This window comes from Pholcus phalangioides, unplaced genomic scaffold (genome assembly GCF_987345545.1).
Source record: "Pholcus phalangioides strain wild (caught in Gottingen) unplaced genomic scaffold, Ppha-v1.0 ptg000015l_1, whole genome shotgun sequence".
Taxonomy (NCBI): Eukaryota; Metazoa; Arthropoda; class Arachnida; order Araneae; family Pholcidae; genus Pholcus; species Pholcus phalangioides.
The window spans coordinates 116,129,873-116,147,287 of NW_028301608.1; positions in this window are offsets into that span (position 1 = coordinate 116,129,873).

A 17,415-nucleotide genomic window follows, 5' to 3' on the forward strand; every position below is an offset into this window, starting at 1 on the left:
AATTGGCAACAGTGTTATCAAATTGTTAAAGGGACTAGATGTTTTTTGCCATCTGTTGATGAATTTTAAAATTTATCGTAAAAGTATATAGGGTTATATATTATATATATACACTGAAGAGCCAAAAAAACTGGTCCACCTGCCTAATATCGTGTAGGGCCCCCGCGAGCACACAGAAGTGCCTCAACACTACGTGGCAGGGACTCGACTAATGTCTGAAGTAGTGCTGGAGGTAATTGACACCATGAATTCTGCAGGGCTGTCCATAAATCCGTAGGAGTAAGAGGGGGTGGAGATCTCTTCTGAACAGCACGTTGCAAGGCAGCCCAGATATGTTCAATAATGTTCATGTATGGGGATTTTGGTGGCCAGCGGAAGTGTCTAAAGTCAGAAGAGTGTTCCTGGAGCCACTTTGTAGCAATTCTGGACGTGTGGGGTGTCGCATTGCCCTGCTGAAATTGTCCAAGTCCGTCGGAATGCACAATGGACATGAATGGGTGCAAGGTGATCAGACAGGATGCTTACGTACCTGTCACCTGTTAGAGTCGTATCTAGACGTATCAGGGGTCCCATATCCGCCAACTGCACATGCCCCATACCATCACAGAGCCTCCACCAGCTTGAACAGTCCCCTGTTGACATGTAGGGTCCATGGATTCATGAGGTTGTTTCCATACCCGTACACGTCCATCAGCTCGAAGCAATTGGAACCGAGACTCGTCAGACCAGGCAACGTGTTTCCAGTCCTCAACAGTTCAATGTCGGTGTTGTCGGGCCCAGACGAGGCGTAAAGCTTTGTGTCGTGCAGTCATCAAAGGGTACACGAGTGGGCCTTCGGCTCCGAAAGCCCATATCGATGATGTTTCGTTGAATGGTTCGCACGCTGACACTTGTTGATGTCCCAGCATTGAAATCTGCAGCAATTTGCGGAAGGGTTGCATGTATGTCACGTTTAATGATTCTCGTCAGTCGTCGTTAGTCCCGTTCTTTCATGATCTTATTCCGGACGCAGGGATGTCGTAGATTTAATTTTTTACCGGATTCCCGATATTCACGGTACACTCGTGAAATGGTCGTACGTGAAAATCCAAATTTCATCGCTACCTCGGAGATGCTATGTCCCATCTCTCGTGTGCCGACTATAACACCACGTTCAAACTCACTTAAATCTCGATAACCTGCCATTGTAGCAGCAGTAACCGATCTAACAACTATGCCAGACACTTGTTGTGTTATATAGGCGTTGCCGACCACAGCGCCGTACTCTGATTGGTTCATATCTCTTTATTTGCATACGCATGCCTGTACCAGTTTTTTTGGCTCTTCAGTTTATATACAAAATCTAAGGAGAAAGAAAACTACAGTATCACAAGACACTCCGAAACATCAGTAGGAGGCAGAAAGGGTTTCATGTTCTGAGAAGACCTACGTTATGACCAGGGTCCGAATGACCCGGTCCAGGTACCAAACCGCATTTTACCTCAAAAATGGTATTTACTGCATCTGATCCGAGACACGGACCACACACAGTTTTTTGAGCCCGAAACTGGGCCTCCGATTTCAGCAAAGCCGCTTGAAAGCACTCTCATTAATGCAGCTTTGGATTTCGGCGATTGAGAAGGTATATAGAGTTTTAGCGCATGCGCAGTATCATCGTTCTGCAAACATCCAACAATGACGGTCTTTTTTTATTTTTATCATCACAAAAAAAAAACTACAGATAATACATATGCAAGGAGCCAACAATGATGGCTCTTACTGGGTGTTAGTGAAAAGTAGCAATTGAATATTTAATACCAGAATGAATAAGTGTAGAAAAGAAAAAAAATTAATTATTTAAAAATTTTGTGACAGACAGTGGTGGTGGTACAATCAGGACCGTCTTAAGAGCATCATGAGCCCCGGGCCAAATTATTTTTCTGAGGCTCTACTCGGAAATTCTCGAAAGTTTCAACCAGATCTCATTTTTGTGATGCCCCTTTTCTCTTGAGGCCTCCGGGTCGGGCCCGGGTGGGCCCCATGCCTTAAGACGACACTGGGTGCAATTGAAAAAAATTTAATAATGAAATAAATGATGTAGAGTTGAAGGTGCATTAGAGGAAAATGAATAAGGTGAATATATCAATATATAATAGAAATTTCAGTAAACGTAAGTTATAGTGAAGAAATATGATAAAGGTTGTTATCATTGAAATATGATCGAGTTGTATAGAAATATGATAAAATGTAGATTACGAAAGAGGGTGGATTTAGGGGGGGGGGGAGGAAGAAGGACAAATGAAACACCTCGGACAGAATCAGAAATATTGTTCAATGTTAGTGATTGAAAGGAGTAGTATAGTGAGAGTAGTATTAATGAAGACTGACATTTTTGAATTCATATCAGATGGCAGAGTTATAAAATCTAACAATTATGAAAGTGAAATGCTTTCTTTTCAAAGTTTTATGAACGCAAGATAAACCATGGATTGAATTCTAGAAGAACGAGAAAAACGCTGATATACCGTATATATCAAGTTTCAATGGAATACGCAGCCAGTTCTGGCAGACGCATTCCATTGAAACTTGGTATATACGCTATATCAGCGTTTCTCAAAATTTCTGAGCCCAAGAACCAGTGAAATGTGTGAAATAAATTGACGGACCACTTGTGTCGCCGCTGTGGTGGTCGAGTGGTTATAGTGCCGGACTCGTGATGCGAGGATCCGGGTTCGAACCCCACAGTGGTGGTCGGCTGAAGTTGGTTTTCTGTGGTTCCCAACTTCAAGGCGCAAATGCGAGCCGATCTCCCCGTTAAAAAGTCTCGCCACAGAGAGCAACAGTCCTACAACGGTAAAATCATTCAACCATAACACTTCACTCATAGTTAGTAAAACTGGGGGCAGATGACAGCACTACACATAACAAGCATTACACAGAAACAAACTTTACGTCAGGTTGCACTACACGTACACGCACATTCCCGCATGTACAGATTCGTTGGGGGGGGGGGGTTTCATGTGTGGTGTAGCAGTAGTAGGTAGGGGCTCGGGGATCCATGATGTTCTTAAGTCAGCCACCTCGTTGGGCAATTTGCCTGTTGTGGCGTTGTATTTGTATTTGTGTCCTGCATTACGGGACATGCCTGTAATTTTGGTTGTTCAGATTTTTTTTTATACATTTGTCCCATTTTTCAAGTTTATTTGGATTTTTTATATTTAATTTATCGTGAGTACAGTGTTTTCATATTATAGTATATAAATTACATTGCGATAATTATGGCAAAAAATATCTCAGATATTTGTCAGGTTCAACGTTTTTCCATAATTTTTCAGCAAATTTTGATAACAATTGGTGATTGTTCCTACTTCTGGCAACGTATTTAATCACAATTGGTGATGTTCCGTATTTTATCCTATTTTTAAAATCCCAGTTTACCGTATTTTTTTTCAATGAAATATAGTCATCTGATCATTTGAATATATTTGTCGTGAAATACATTTTTTACTGCTATTTAAAGCAGTCCTTTATTCATGCCCCCCCCCCCAAAAGTGGGGTTGCCCTGGGGCCTGAGACGATTCTCATCATTCTTTATTTTTTCACGCTATAAATTCTCTTTTGGGAGCCCATGAAAAGTCTGGTTTGGGGGCCCGCCAAATGTCACAGCCTAGGAGCCCTGCACCAGGATGTGGGAGGGGGGCGTGTCTTTATTCAAATTTCCCTTATTTACGATTTTTTTTCACAGTTACAAAACATTTAGGGGGCTAAGCAAGCTTGTGAGCCCACAAAACAATATCCAATACATATCTGTCGGCTTAAATAATAACGAGAAAAAAAGAAAGAAAAAACACACACATATATATATAACACCACGAAATAAGTGGCAACAGGAATGGAATTGATAAACAAAAAAATTTGGCATTTAGCAGCGTATGCAAGATAAAAGAAGATTACATTACAATATCAAACAGATAATTTAAATCTTCTTGAGTTAACAACCAAGATTTTAAATTGATAAAAAAAGATGTACATGAAGATTGTTCTTTTATTATGTTCCAGACTCTGCCACGAAGCTGGGCTGGAAGAGATCTCGGCAACGAATTAAGTCCAGTGGCAAAGTTCTGGCGTTCATTCATTCATTGTTCTTTTATTAACTGAGGAAGTAAATTAAATATTTTGGGAGCTAAATAAAGGAAACATTTTTGGAAATGAGTTTTATTTGGCCTTGGTACCTGTATAGTATGACGTCTAAATTGCATTCCAGACTTATGTAATTTCAGATTGAGATGGCCATTTCTTTTATAAAACATTTTTAAACTTTTATAAACGTACAAGTGTTGTAGAGGGAGTAGCTTTAATTGATTGAAAAGTGGAAATGTAGGCGTGAGTCTATTTTTACTCAGAATGATACGGATGAAGGACTTCTGTGTGACAAAAAGTGAAGAAAGATTGGTGAAGTATGTCCCACCCCAACATGTAATGCCGTAACTCAATCTAGATTCTACTAACGCAAAGTAAAGAAGTTTTAAAATAGATTGGGAACATTTATTCCTGATAAAATAAAATTTCCTAATGTTCCGATTTAATTCTACACTCAAATAATTAATATGTGTTTTCCAGGATAGTTTTGAATCTAAAAAAATCCCTAAATACTTGAAGGTGTCTACTCTATTTACAATTGTGCACATACAATCCGCGATACAGCCATCTGTCATACTATGATATTTTAGGACACTAAAATCATCGAAAGTACCAGAACCAAATAACATATATTTAGTTTTATCTATATTTAATTTCAAATTATTATTTTTAAACCAGATATTTATTGAGTTAAGATCATTTTGCATGTTATTCCTCAAGTTGATTGAAGAGCTTTCAGATTAACAAAGAGCTAAATCATCAGCAAAAGCTTTATTATTCCTCTCTTCAGCAATTTTAGCTATAGCAATAACCGAATTGCACTTAAGGCAATAAACTGCAGTTTTTAGGCAAAATTGAGTAATATCCTGTATTTAGGATCGCATTTTCCTCGATAATGTATGGTGAACCTAAGAATTGTTTAATAATTACAATTGTTTAATAATTTTTCATTCAGTTAGAATTAAATTATCGTCTGCCTACGGACCACCTATGACATTGTCGTGGTCCGCGAACCATAGGTTAATATGAACGCTGCGCTATACTATAGTCCATGGGGGGGGGGGGGGAAAGGAAAATTCAATAAAAAAAGTGCCACTTCTTCACCTGGTGGTCGAAAATTGAACTTTTTCTTCGTAAATCTCTTCCATGGTCTCATTAAGATATCCTAAAAATTTGGCCATACTTAAATGAGCAGATGTTGAGGAAAACCACTCAGAGTACAGGAAATTTAATTACAATCACCTTGTATATATCACACCATATACTTTTTCATGCTACACATCGGTATAAAACCTATAGTACATTTTAATTGTAAAATCCTTGATAAAAATAGTTTTGGTTTTGTTTGACAGGTGGCAGCGGGGGCGGGGTCCCAGCGTGAAGCTTCTCTATTTCAAGCAATATTTATGCGTTTTCCCTTAATATCGGAACGGGAAAGCGAATAGAAGTCGAATTCATCCATCCAATTTTCTAGGCAACGTAATTTATCATCGACACACTAGCATTTTATTCATATACAGTCGAATCCCGTTATAACGAACTCCAAGAGACCGGAGAAATCACATCGTTACAACGAAATTTCGTTATAAAGGAACTCCAGGTTTTTGCATTGTTCCCGTCTAAACTTATCTGGAGGATTAGAAAAGTGTTCGTTAAAACGAGATTTTCGCTATATCGGTATTCGTTAAAACGGGATTCGACTGTATATATAGCATCAATATCTCTGTATTTCCATTATTTCATGCTTTTAATTTATTTCCCGAGGAGATGTATCTGAAAACTGCTGAGGTTTAAATGAGAAAGAATTATCATTTCTTCTTAAATTTCCCCATCATTTAATGGTGTATCAAATGACTCCCAGATTTTCCTTATCCCCTATCTTTTTTATACCAACCATGGCTTCAATGCACTTCTTTCTTTCAAATCGAGCACAACTCAGGTCTATCACCATCTATGGGCAATTTACTACCTAGTGAGTTGTGCCGGAAGTGTAAGCGTGTATCTAACAGTCCGAGTGCGTACCTAGTGTTGTGTCTGATTTTTCAGTGCTGTCATCTATATTTCAGAAGTGAAGTGTAATGATTGAATTACGTTGGCGAGACTTTTTAGAGGGGAGATCGGCTCAAATTCGCGCAACCACTGAGGCGATGGTGGGGGTTCTTCAATGCACTACTGCAATTAATTAACAGAGTGATGATGGAGAAGGGTGTGTGTGTGCTCATAGGCTCCTCTACGTTATCCCGGTATACGAATTAAGGTTTGCGGTTCCATTCTTTTAGTAGTTAGACATAATGCATGATTCATGCCTGTAAAGACATGAGCCATATATGCCTGTCAGGTAAAAATCTAAACATTCATGTATAAAATGTAAAAATATGAATTTTTATTTTATTTTGTCTGCGAAACCGTTAATAAAATGTGAGGAGTTGTTATTTCTCAATGTGTCTTAGATTTCTTGTATGTGGTTGTTTTATAATACTGACAATAAACAATATCAGGAAACGAAGAGAAATTACACATGAACTGGATAATTCACTCTAGTTTTTTGAATAGATTGAACATTTTTTTCATGACATCATAGTACTGCAACTTCAAACATGAGGAATAAAAAATTCTTGGCTTCTGCAGCCTAACTCATGAAATTTCGATTGTGTGGGATCTGAATGCTGGGGGCGTGGTTGTCTTTGTCCCGCTGTTCCGAATCGGCTGTGAACTGTAAATCAAGGATTCTGGTAGCAGTAGCTTTTTTTATTAATTTTTTTTCCCTCCCACGGTTAATTTTATAATGTTATTGGCAATTCGATCCTATGTTTTGCCGCTATATTTAAAGGGTGAAAATGTTTTATTCCCCGGGTTTTTTGAACGCGTTAAGATCGCGTGGCCATGGAGCTAGAATGAAAAGTATAAAATACAGCATCCAGACTATAAGAGGTTGATGTTGCAAGCAGATTTTTTTCGTTGTTTTTCGTGAGCATTTTTTTCCGACTAGAGGGTGCATATAAGGAGAAAAAATTGAGGCTAAAAATATTACAAAAAAAAAAATCAAAGTTAGAGGTACTACATCTCTATCGCCATCTGTTGATGAGTTTTAAAGTTTATCCGGGAAGATACAAAATTGAACTGGAAAAATTACTGGCGCACAGATTACTGGCGATAGATGACAAAATGGGTTCCATGATCGAACTTATTTATTCATACGTTATTTTCGAGCTTATGGTCTTTCCGAAAACCCGAAGTGTCCTTTTATTATATCAGGGTTGTGTGGCGGATTCGGTTGCACTGGGCCCCTAACTTGCGGAATATATTTAGTAAATGAAAAAAATAATAATAATGATTAAAAAATCAATATAGGCTCATAATACAGTGAAACCCTCTCGATAGTAACCCATGGGACTGAAAACTGCCTATAAAGGGGGCTCACATTTGGAGCAGTGTAATTTCGCTAAAGTTCGCAATAAAAAGCCCTCTCTATCCTACAGTACTCAGAAAAGTGTCCGTTAACAAGAGGTGCCAGTTATGGCAGTACAGCCAATATTGCAATGTATGAAAAATTAGAGAAAATTATTCTTTTACAGTGAAGAAGGAATGTTCCCATACATTCGAATTCTCATAATCAAACGCTATCACGTTAGATTATTTACTCGAGTTCTCAAAGATGATCACGGACAAGATTTTGTTGTACGTCTAAGAAAAATGTGGCCAGGAGCCATATTTAAGGGACTTGGCCTTATTTTGCCCACACGAAGATGCCCCGTATAAGATAATGAAGAAGTCACGTTATATTACAGAGACCATAACACATGACATAGAAGAGCAGCAGCAGGTGTATGTATGCATCATGGACTTTTCTTATTATTCTTTTTCCGTGTTAGTTTCCCCCTAATGATGTCTTCCCAGAGCAGCCTCGGGAACGTTGTAAATCTCTGGCTAACAAGCTACGGGAAAGTCTAATAAGTTGTTATGGCCCTCCTAAAGCACTGACTTGGCGATGCCTTTTTTTGCTGGTCGATGCCTCTGCACCACCATCAAATGAAGGCGCTAATTTATTCGCATCCAAAGTATTTTGAGTCGGTGGCGGATGAAACTCATCTTCTTTTATATGTCTTTATTGCTATTTTCAATTTCAAAATTGAACACTTTTGATTAAAAAAAAAAATAATTAGGGATTTTGTCATCGATATAACTATTTCTAATCTAACAATTCAGTTAATTATTTATTTTTCTTATGATCGAAATAAATTTTTCTCCAAGCGCCAATCGTAACAGCTAAAAGATATTTTTGATTCATTTCCAAACCTTTATATCTCAGGAAATACATTGTGGGTCAAAATTACTGGACACATTTTAATTAATAGAAAACCATCCAATGAACATAAAAAGGTGTGGTCACGAATTGTTTTTTTATTTAAAAAAATATAAATTTCACTCACAGATGGCACTGTATCACAAAACAAAATCGACATAAAACACATCAATGTGATGCGCATACACAATTAATTGTACACTCATGTCCATAAATTAAAGATAATTCAGAATCACACGGAAATCGAAATCTAAAGTAAAAATTTCACCTGTAGAATTATCACACACATCTGCAAGAATGATATGCAAATTTCAGGAAGCCACCAGATGATGTCGATAGTACGTCACAATGACGAGAGTGTAAGAGGGGGGTATATAAGGAATGGTGGCAAAGAAGTGAAATTGTTCACAAGAGTTCTGTAAGGCACTCAGTGCCATAAGCGAATAGTTATGACACAGAGGATGCATGTGGATGATTTTTTACGTGGTAGAATTATCGGCTGCCTGGAATGTGGGCATACTCAGATGGAAGTATCCGAGGAACTTGGAATTGCCCAAAGTGTCATCTCTAGGCTTTGGCAACGATTCCAAGATAACGGAAATGTCAGTAGACGTTACAGTACAGGTCGCCCCGAGTTACAACGCCGAATGAAGACCGGTATTTGGCAGTAACTGCCAAAAGAAGCAGACGGTGAACCTGTCTCGTCAGCTATCTGCAGCCACGGGTACCACAGCTTCAAGGCAAACCGTGTACAGACGTTTGGGAGATATTGGTCTATATGCTTGCAGGCCTGTCAGATGTGTTCCGCTCACGGCAACTCACTGTCGGCAGCGATTAGCCTGGAGTAGAGAACATGAAATGTCGTCACAGTAGGCTTGTGTGATGTTTTCCGACGAGTCCAGGTTTAGCTTGCAGTCTGATTCACGTCGGACTTTCATATGGAGAACGCCAGGTACCCGTTACCACCAAGACAACATCATTGAACGACGCCGTTACGGTGGTGCAGCATTGCTCGTTTGGGGTGGAATTATACTGGGTTCCAGAACAGATCTGCATGTTCAAACCGGAACCATGAAAGCTCAAATTTATCGGGACATCATTCTGGAATAACATGTACGTTTGTTTATGGGTGCCATGGGCGTAGAATTTGTGTTTATTGATGACAACGCCCGTCCTCACCGAGCAAACATCGTAAACGAATGCCTTGAATCTGAGGATATTACCCGTATGGAATGGCCAACTTAAATCCGATAGAGCATGTGTGGGACATGCTTGGCCGACGAGTTGCAGCCCGTCAACCACCTCCTACACGTGTACCGGAACTTCGGAGAGCATTGCTTGCTGAGTGGAGTGATCTTCCCCAAGATCAGATCGATAATTTGATACTCAGCATGCCTAGGCGTTGTACGGACTGTATTTCATCGCATGGGAGACATACAATATATTAACCATCATACCAACCATGTAATAGTAAGTTTTTGTAAAGGAGATATTTTTTACAATTGCTCCAGGGAGCAAAATTCGTAGTTTTTGTGAATGGTATCATACATACACCATCGTTTTTGTTCTTTATCTTTTGCTTAATAAATGGGCTTTATGAATAAGTAACGTTTGTTTGTTTCTGAACCTTTATTTGCCGGAGCTGGCATTATCCTCAATTTATGGACATGAGTGTAAATGCACGATTTGCGTTACATAAAACTAGGACGGCAACTAGAATCGAAAATTTACTCAGTATTCATTTCGGCGCTCCCCATTTTCGTATTTTTAATTGCACGGGGAAAATCAAAAGTACAGCGTATTTACTTTTTCCGTTCAAAAAGATAGTACACAGAAAATCAGATGAAAAAGGGGAGCGACGACAAATGATGAAGGGGACTGACCACCATAGGCGGAGATAAACATTAAAGCAAGATTTTCACTGTAGAAGCAGGTTTCTACAGTGCGTGCAGGGTGAAAACGTTGATTGGTCAAAAAACCTGAATTTCGGGTTTTTAATCAATCAGAATTTTCACGCTGCACACTGCGCGGAAATTCTACTCCCAGGAAAACTCGGCTTAAAAGCTGGTGGCGGCAATGGGGAATATGATGATGTCAGTTCATATATAAGCATATTGACGCTCCCCCCCCCCATCTCCGCCCATAGGAGCTACAGAGAAATATGAAGAGAGCGAAATAAACACAAGAAACAATGCTCGAGTTTTTTCTTTCTTCCACCTTGACCAAAAGAAAGGGACAATTAAAACTAAGAGGTGTGTTTTGCATGTAAATCATTGATGTTTATGCTCAATAGATTCAAATACTGCTTTTTTGAAAACCTTTTTGAGGTTTCGATTCGAAATTCGTCTCAGGTGAGTTACAACTTTATATTTTTCAATGATAAATTGTGTGCGTGTGCGTTTTAACTTTTCCCAATGAGAAGATTCGAGAAAGAGCGATTCCTTCTTGCATTGCAATTAATTAATGATTCCATGCTTGAGCTTAGGAGGGAGAAAGTCGGATACTTTGGGAAAATGCGTTTCGTCAGCTGTTTCAAAGGTCCCTTTTAATGTCGTTGTCGTCTTTCATCCTCCGACCGATTTGCTTCCTCCTCCTCCTCCTTAATATACTCAACCAATACTCTCTCTCTCTCCATCCTTGATATACTGCACTGAACTGAACCGAACTGACATTAACCTTCAAACAGCCTTCTCCAGCTTTTGAGTAAATCCGTTTAATTGATGGGTTTTCGAACACGACTCCGAAGACTCGATCCCAGTCCTCTTCCACCTCCCTTTCGTGAATAACTTACTCAAGAGGGAGGCAAAGAGGTAGTTTATTTTGGGTTCCCTCGGGACCGGTAGAGGGCACCTTCGTAGCTAATTAAGCCAAAGTACTTAATCTCGTTAGTTCTGTTGACAATATTCATTTGCTATACGACGTGGAGGGGGGCGGCCATCTCTCCCTCCCTCCTTCCAATGCGTTTCCGAACTTTCTAGAATCTTTTCACATTTCAATTTCCAACTCCTTTCAAACAACAATTCCAAAACTTACCGACATTATCACAGTTTTTTTTATATTCTTCTTCTCTTTTACGACCGTGAAGAGAGTCATATTTAGCACATTTCCATGAACTTTAATAAAATTTCTTGGAAATGGGGGAAAGAAATGTGTTTGGGAATTTCATTCACCGTAATTAACATACATCTTTAGACAATTCGGAAACTGCTTTAAGCTAATATGCTTTCTTCTTCTCTACACACCGTTTGATAGTATAATACGATTATAATGCTTTTAACAATTACTACGCTCGAAACACTTCATTTACGACGAGGCACAGAAATGACAACATCTACGTAATTTGATGTTGGGAAAAACAAATCTATGTAGAAAGACATTGTATATGGACTTCCAATAAAACGGCAGCTTTTAAACGAATTTAATCTCCAGCTATAAATCGGACTCCTAACGCATTCATGGTGTACGGTAAATATTAATTTTTAATTATCCAATTTCTAAAGTTTTCCCAAAACTCTATGGCTTAAATGAGAGGGCTGATATTACACGTTTGTCACGACCATAAAAGGTGGTTACGAACTTATGTTCAGTGCATGCTATCATTGGCTATCAAGCCAAATGACGCCAAAAACGTCCTAAAGATACCCTGGGAGTGAGAGGAAAAAAATATTTTCATACACACATAATACCTACCGTTGAAGACGAAAAACGGAATATATTGTTTTTTCTTCAATACTTCTTGTGAGTCGCAACACTGGCTTCCTTTGAAACAATTGTTTTCCTTGACGTGTACTATTACCCCTCTCACTTTGGCGGTAGAGTTTGGGATACTCTGTATAGGGGGTCTGTGTCATCGATGAGGCAGCAAATTTGAATGCGGACACGAACTTTTGTCATCCCAATCTTTTCCCAATTCATAGGTCATTTGCGGCTTCCCAACATAGGCGGAGATAGACTCGAAAGTCGGGCGGGGGGGGGGGGGTTACGATGGTAATTGCTGGTGACATGATGATGATGCCAGTTTATATATACGCATATAAATTACATCCAGTTGGCTCCCCCTTTAACGCTGGGGGCATTACCCACCTCGTATCTCCATCCATGCTTTTCAGAATAGTTTAGTAGATATTTTCGCACTTATGAAAGAACCACTTCCAAGCGTAAAATATAGGTACGCAAACCAATATCTCCAGCTCATCGCAACGCCCCTAGGAGTCGCGACGCACATCGTAAGAAACGCGCTACCTTGGATGATATGCGATGTGGTTCAGTCATTCAATCCACTTTTTCAAAAGCAAGTAGAGAAGGCTTTTTCCAGAAACTGCCTCAGCGAACCCTGCACAGCGTCGGAAACAGCCGGAAACCGCATGGGGCGAGATTTGAACTGTAAGAAGCTAGCGGCAAGATTTTAATATTGCATTGACTAAGATATTGTTAAACAAAAGTAGCGAGATGTGGGCAGACGTTATCGCGAGATGTAGCGCTCAATTTCTTACCAATCTCACACCATACGATTTCTGGCTGTTTCCGAGTTGAAGGAAAAGCTTCGTGAAAAAAATTTAATGACGATGCTGACGTTATTTCAGCTGTTCACTCTGAGGCAGCCTCCAGAAAAAACCTTCTCTACTTACTTTGAAAATGGATTGAATGACGGATTTACTCAAAGTCACCCTTAAGGAGTGTGCGACAGGTGCGGTCGCACCGGACCCCACACTAAATGTAGATTATTGGAGGCCCCTCAATTCTTAAATTCTTTTTTTGAATTAATTCTGAATTTTCTTCAATTCTCTGGGATTTCTTTTTGTTCCGTTGATTCTGAATTTTCATTGGTGTGCTAAAATTATGTCTTTCAATTATTTTTAAATCATGTCTAAAATTTTCAGAAATTTCGGGAAATGTTTCTCATTAATTTAAAATTATCTTCGGTGCTGAATTTTCATCAATTTTTGCGTTTTAGCAATTTAGCTAATATTTAATTGCGCGTTTAAAATTTTTTTGTATGGATACTTCTCTGCATTCCTGTATATTCTGAAATAATAGATGCCATTCCGCTCCCCCACAAAATATATAAAATCGGGGTAAAGAGGGGGCGTCAATCCTAAACGTTTTTGGTGCTCCGGAAATGTGTTGAGACGCACTATTATCTTCGCACCGGGCCCCGTGTCTGGTAAGGGCATGGTCCCCACATCATGGAACAGGGCCCCTAGGCTGGGATCTTCCACGGGCCCTTTCAATGGTAAATTCATAGTGTGAAAAAAAAAAATGGCTGGAATCCTCCCGGGCCCCAGAGCTAGAGCCCTGTCAGCCCTTGCGAGGGCCATGGGTAAGAGTGACCCTGAGACTACTGCATATCTCATCTGAAGGAAGGTATTTCGAAAAAGAATAAATTATTTTCTGCCGTATTTCTTAATCTTTTATGATTTTACTTTCAGCTGTCATGGAGCGCACCTTGTAACTATTACAGCTGAATTTACCTCCTCTTTTCTGATACTATATACAGTCAAACCTCGTTAGTGCGTCACCCGGTTAACACGTCACTCCGCTTACCTGATCACTTTTTGGAAGTCCCTATTATCTTCAGGCAGGAAATAGCACAGCTATGGCTTAATCCGTTTAATGAGTCACTCCGCATATCAAGTCATATTTTTGCTCTCCCAAGAGTGACTCATTAACGAGGTTTGACTGTATTTATACATTTTACTTTAATTTTAGAATCCGCAATAGAACTTTTTCGGACAGTTTTCGTGAAACGTGCACACCTGAAAGAGCTTCATGAAGTTCAACTCCAGGTTCGGAGACTATCATCGTAATCAAGTTATGACGAGCCTCACGTGTGGGTGCGTGTATATGGCCAATATTTAAAGGGGAAAAAAAAATTCACACAAATCCATATATGGATTACTTTTACTGACGAAGCTCGCAGTGACTGAATTCCATTGCGGAGGGATAATGAGGAAGAATCGCGTGTCAACGATAATTATAGATATTGATGGGAAAGTTAAGGATGAACTGTAAGAAAAAAAAGAAGAAAAGAAACTATATGCTAGAGGGATTTGGCAACACCCTCAATCCATTCAATTCCAGTGGCGAAAGATTATACCCGGGAGAGATTGGAAATATCATTTTTTACTTCTCCCGGTTTTTTTCCCATCGAAAAAAACTATTAATATACGTAGATGAAAGAGAGATTTTTCAATTTTGGCAGTGGAGAGAGAGGGCGCCACCGACCGGAAACGTTTGATGATGGATTGACGAGGTAATTATTCGTCTCCCGACTTGATTTCCTGTGTACGACGAACGAACCACCAACTTTTCATCGGGCTAATCAATCAACTCGCGATTTATTAAATAACCGCACAAGGGATAAAAAAAAGAAAAGAAAAAATTGAATTCTATATCGAGCTTCCGGGGGGGGGGGGGGGAAAGAAACTCTTTTATTTCTATTTTTTCCCACACACACAAAAACGTGAATTGATGTGTTGCCACCAACTAGACTCAAAATATCGATTTTTTTTTTCTTTTGCACGTGTTGAGTTTAATTTTAGAAAATACGCTATCGATAAATGTGGTGGTTTTTCATTTTTTGGGGTTTTTCCCTGTCTTCGATATGTCAGAGAATGTTTTTTCTTCCCCGATAGATTGCGTGATTAACAACATGGCGATGAAAACGAAAATCACTACCTCATAAAACACAGGAATAATCAGTGCCGTCTTAACACATGGGCCCGGGGGCATCAAGAGAAGAGGGGCCTCACAAAAATGAGATTTGACTGAAATTTTCTAGAATTTATCTGTTAGGGCCTCAGAAAAAACACTTGGCCCGGGGGCCCATGATGCTCTTAAGACGGCCCTGGGAATACTATAAATAAAATTATTGTACTCTTATATACGTTATCACTTTTTTCGATTCCTTGTATGTTCACGAATCTGGTTGTCATCGCGTTTTATGCACGGCGCGGAGCTATAGTCTGTTCGCTATAACTTAATCCGCGTCGAAACAAAAGTACGCGTGTGATACTCCAAGCGGTTGGATGCAGTACTGTCTTAACGCATGAGCTTGTTCAGGGCCTCACATGCGTAGGAGGACGGAGGGCCTTCCTCTTGTGTGATTAGAGATTTTCTATACTAAGATTTTCTGGAGTGGAAAAGACACTGGCAGGTTGGTAATCATGCCCCCCCCCCCCACATCCTGGAGAAAGGCCCACAAGCCAGACCTTTCACGAGCCCTTTTATGGTGGATTTACAAAAAAATGAGAAACAAAAAAGTCATTGAGAATCATTCCGGACCCCGAGGCTGGAGTCCTGTCAACCCCACCTTTATGTTGGTAATTCCAAGTAGTTATGGGGGCCCTGAAGATCACTTGTCCAAGGTCTATGGTACCCTAATTGACTGAAGGACATTTCACCTCGCCTACAGTGCAAAAACTACCAAAACTTTTGACCTTTTTTTTTTTTATCCCTCCTTATCAAATCATAGTAATTGCAAAATGTCTGCTAATTTTTTCAGTATACATCCACAAGGTATGTTGTGCGCATGCCCATTGAGCTTCAACATTCCGTTCCAGACGCAATTCAATTATAATAGTAATATCAGGTGTTTGTCGTTTCTCTTTAGCTTGACCAACTATTTCTTCTCACATAACGCTTTTTCTCCATTGAGATATTACAATACTGTACAATATTGTGCCAACAGTCATGGGATTTATACCTAATTTATATCGTGAACATCACCCTTTATCTCGGCGAAGTGCAGAAACTTGAACGTGACGTGGACTTCACAAGTCAGTGGAAATACCCTAAACCCTAAAGGAATTTTCAGCAATGCACTCTCGATGCGATCTCTAGTGTTGCCAACTTAGTTAATTTAACTTCTATAACTAGATCGTCTTTTTTGGCCATTTAGTTGGAAAAAATAACCATCTAGTTGTTTTTCTAGTTTTTTTCAAAAATTTTCCTGTGTACCAGAGTACTCTATTATTAAACTACGTGAAAATGTGGGAATGTTTCGGAAAACGCGGACCAAATCAATAATGACTAAATCACCTAAATTTCCAAACGACGGGTCGATTGCGCTCACCCCCGATTTCTGACTTGCAGATAAACACTTTATCTAAATCATTGTTGGGCCAGATTATCCTTATTTGGACGACAAGCGCTGTTAATTCCCCACTTTCCTATTATAATATGCGACAGTTGATAAGGGTACAAAGAGGAAGGTGCACCTGACCTTAACAAGTGGAAGCTGAATACCTGAAACTTTTTCGAGTTCTTTCTAGGAACTCGACATATACTATAGAACAGCGTTTCTCAACCTATGGTCCGCGATGATGGCATAGGTGGTCCGCATGCAGACTTAATAAAGTTATTCACTCGTTGTAATTGATATTAGTAATATCCACATGGGCTCAAATAAAATTATACCTTCATACCTAGGTACACCATACATTATCCAAGAAATTGCGACGGGTTGTCATTAAATTTTGCCAAAAATCACAATTTATTGTTAAATAAACATTTGTTGTGTGGCAAACCATTATAAAGGCATATAGACGTTCAGACATTTTATTTTAATTGGACTGAACACAACACATAAAACATACAATCAAACTTAGAAAAACACAAAACAATAAACTCCACAAAAAGTAACATTACGATGATACAGACACTCTGTGATCCATCCCAAGGGACTGATAGTCCTTCCAGTGGATCAATATAAGTTAAATTAGAGAGTTAATTGAATTATGCAACACAGCCTTGTTACAGCACTAAAAAATTGGTTAATATTTTATGTCATATATATATTTTTAGATATTTTAATCTGAACAAAGAAAATATACATATATATTTAGATCCAATATATATATATATTAGATATATATTACATCACGCACAGTATGTATTCACATGTATTTGTAAGTTGATTATAGAAACGGTTATATTATTGATGTTTTTAGAATGAGCTACTTTAATTGTGTTGTTTTATGATCCATTCTTGT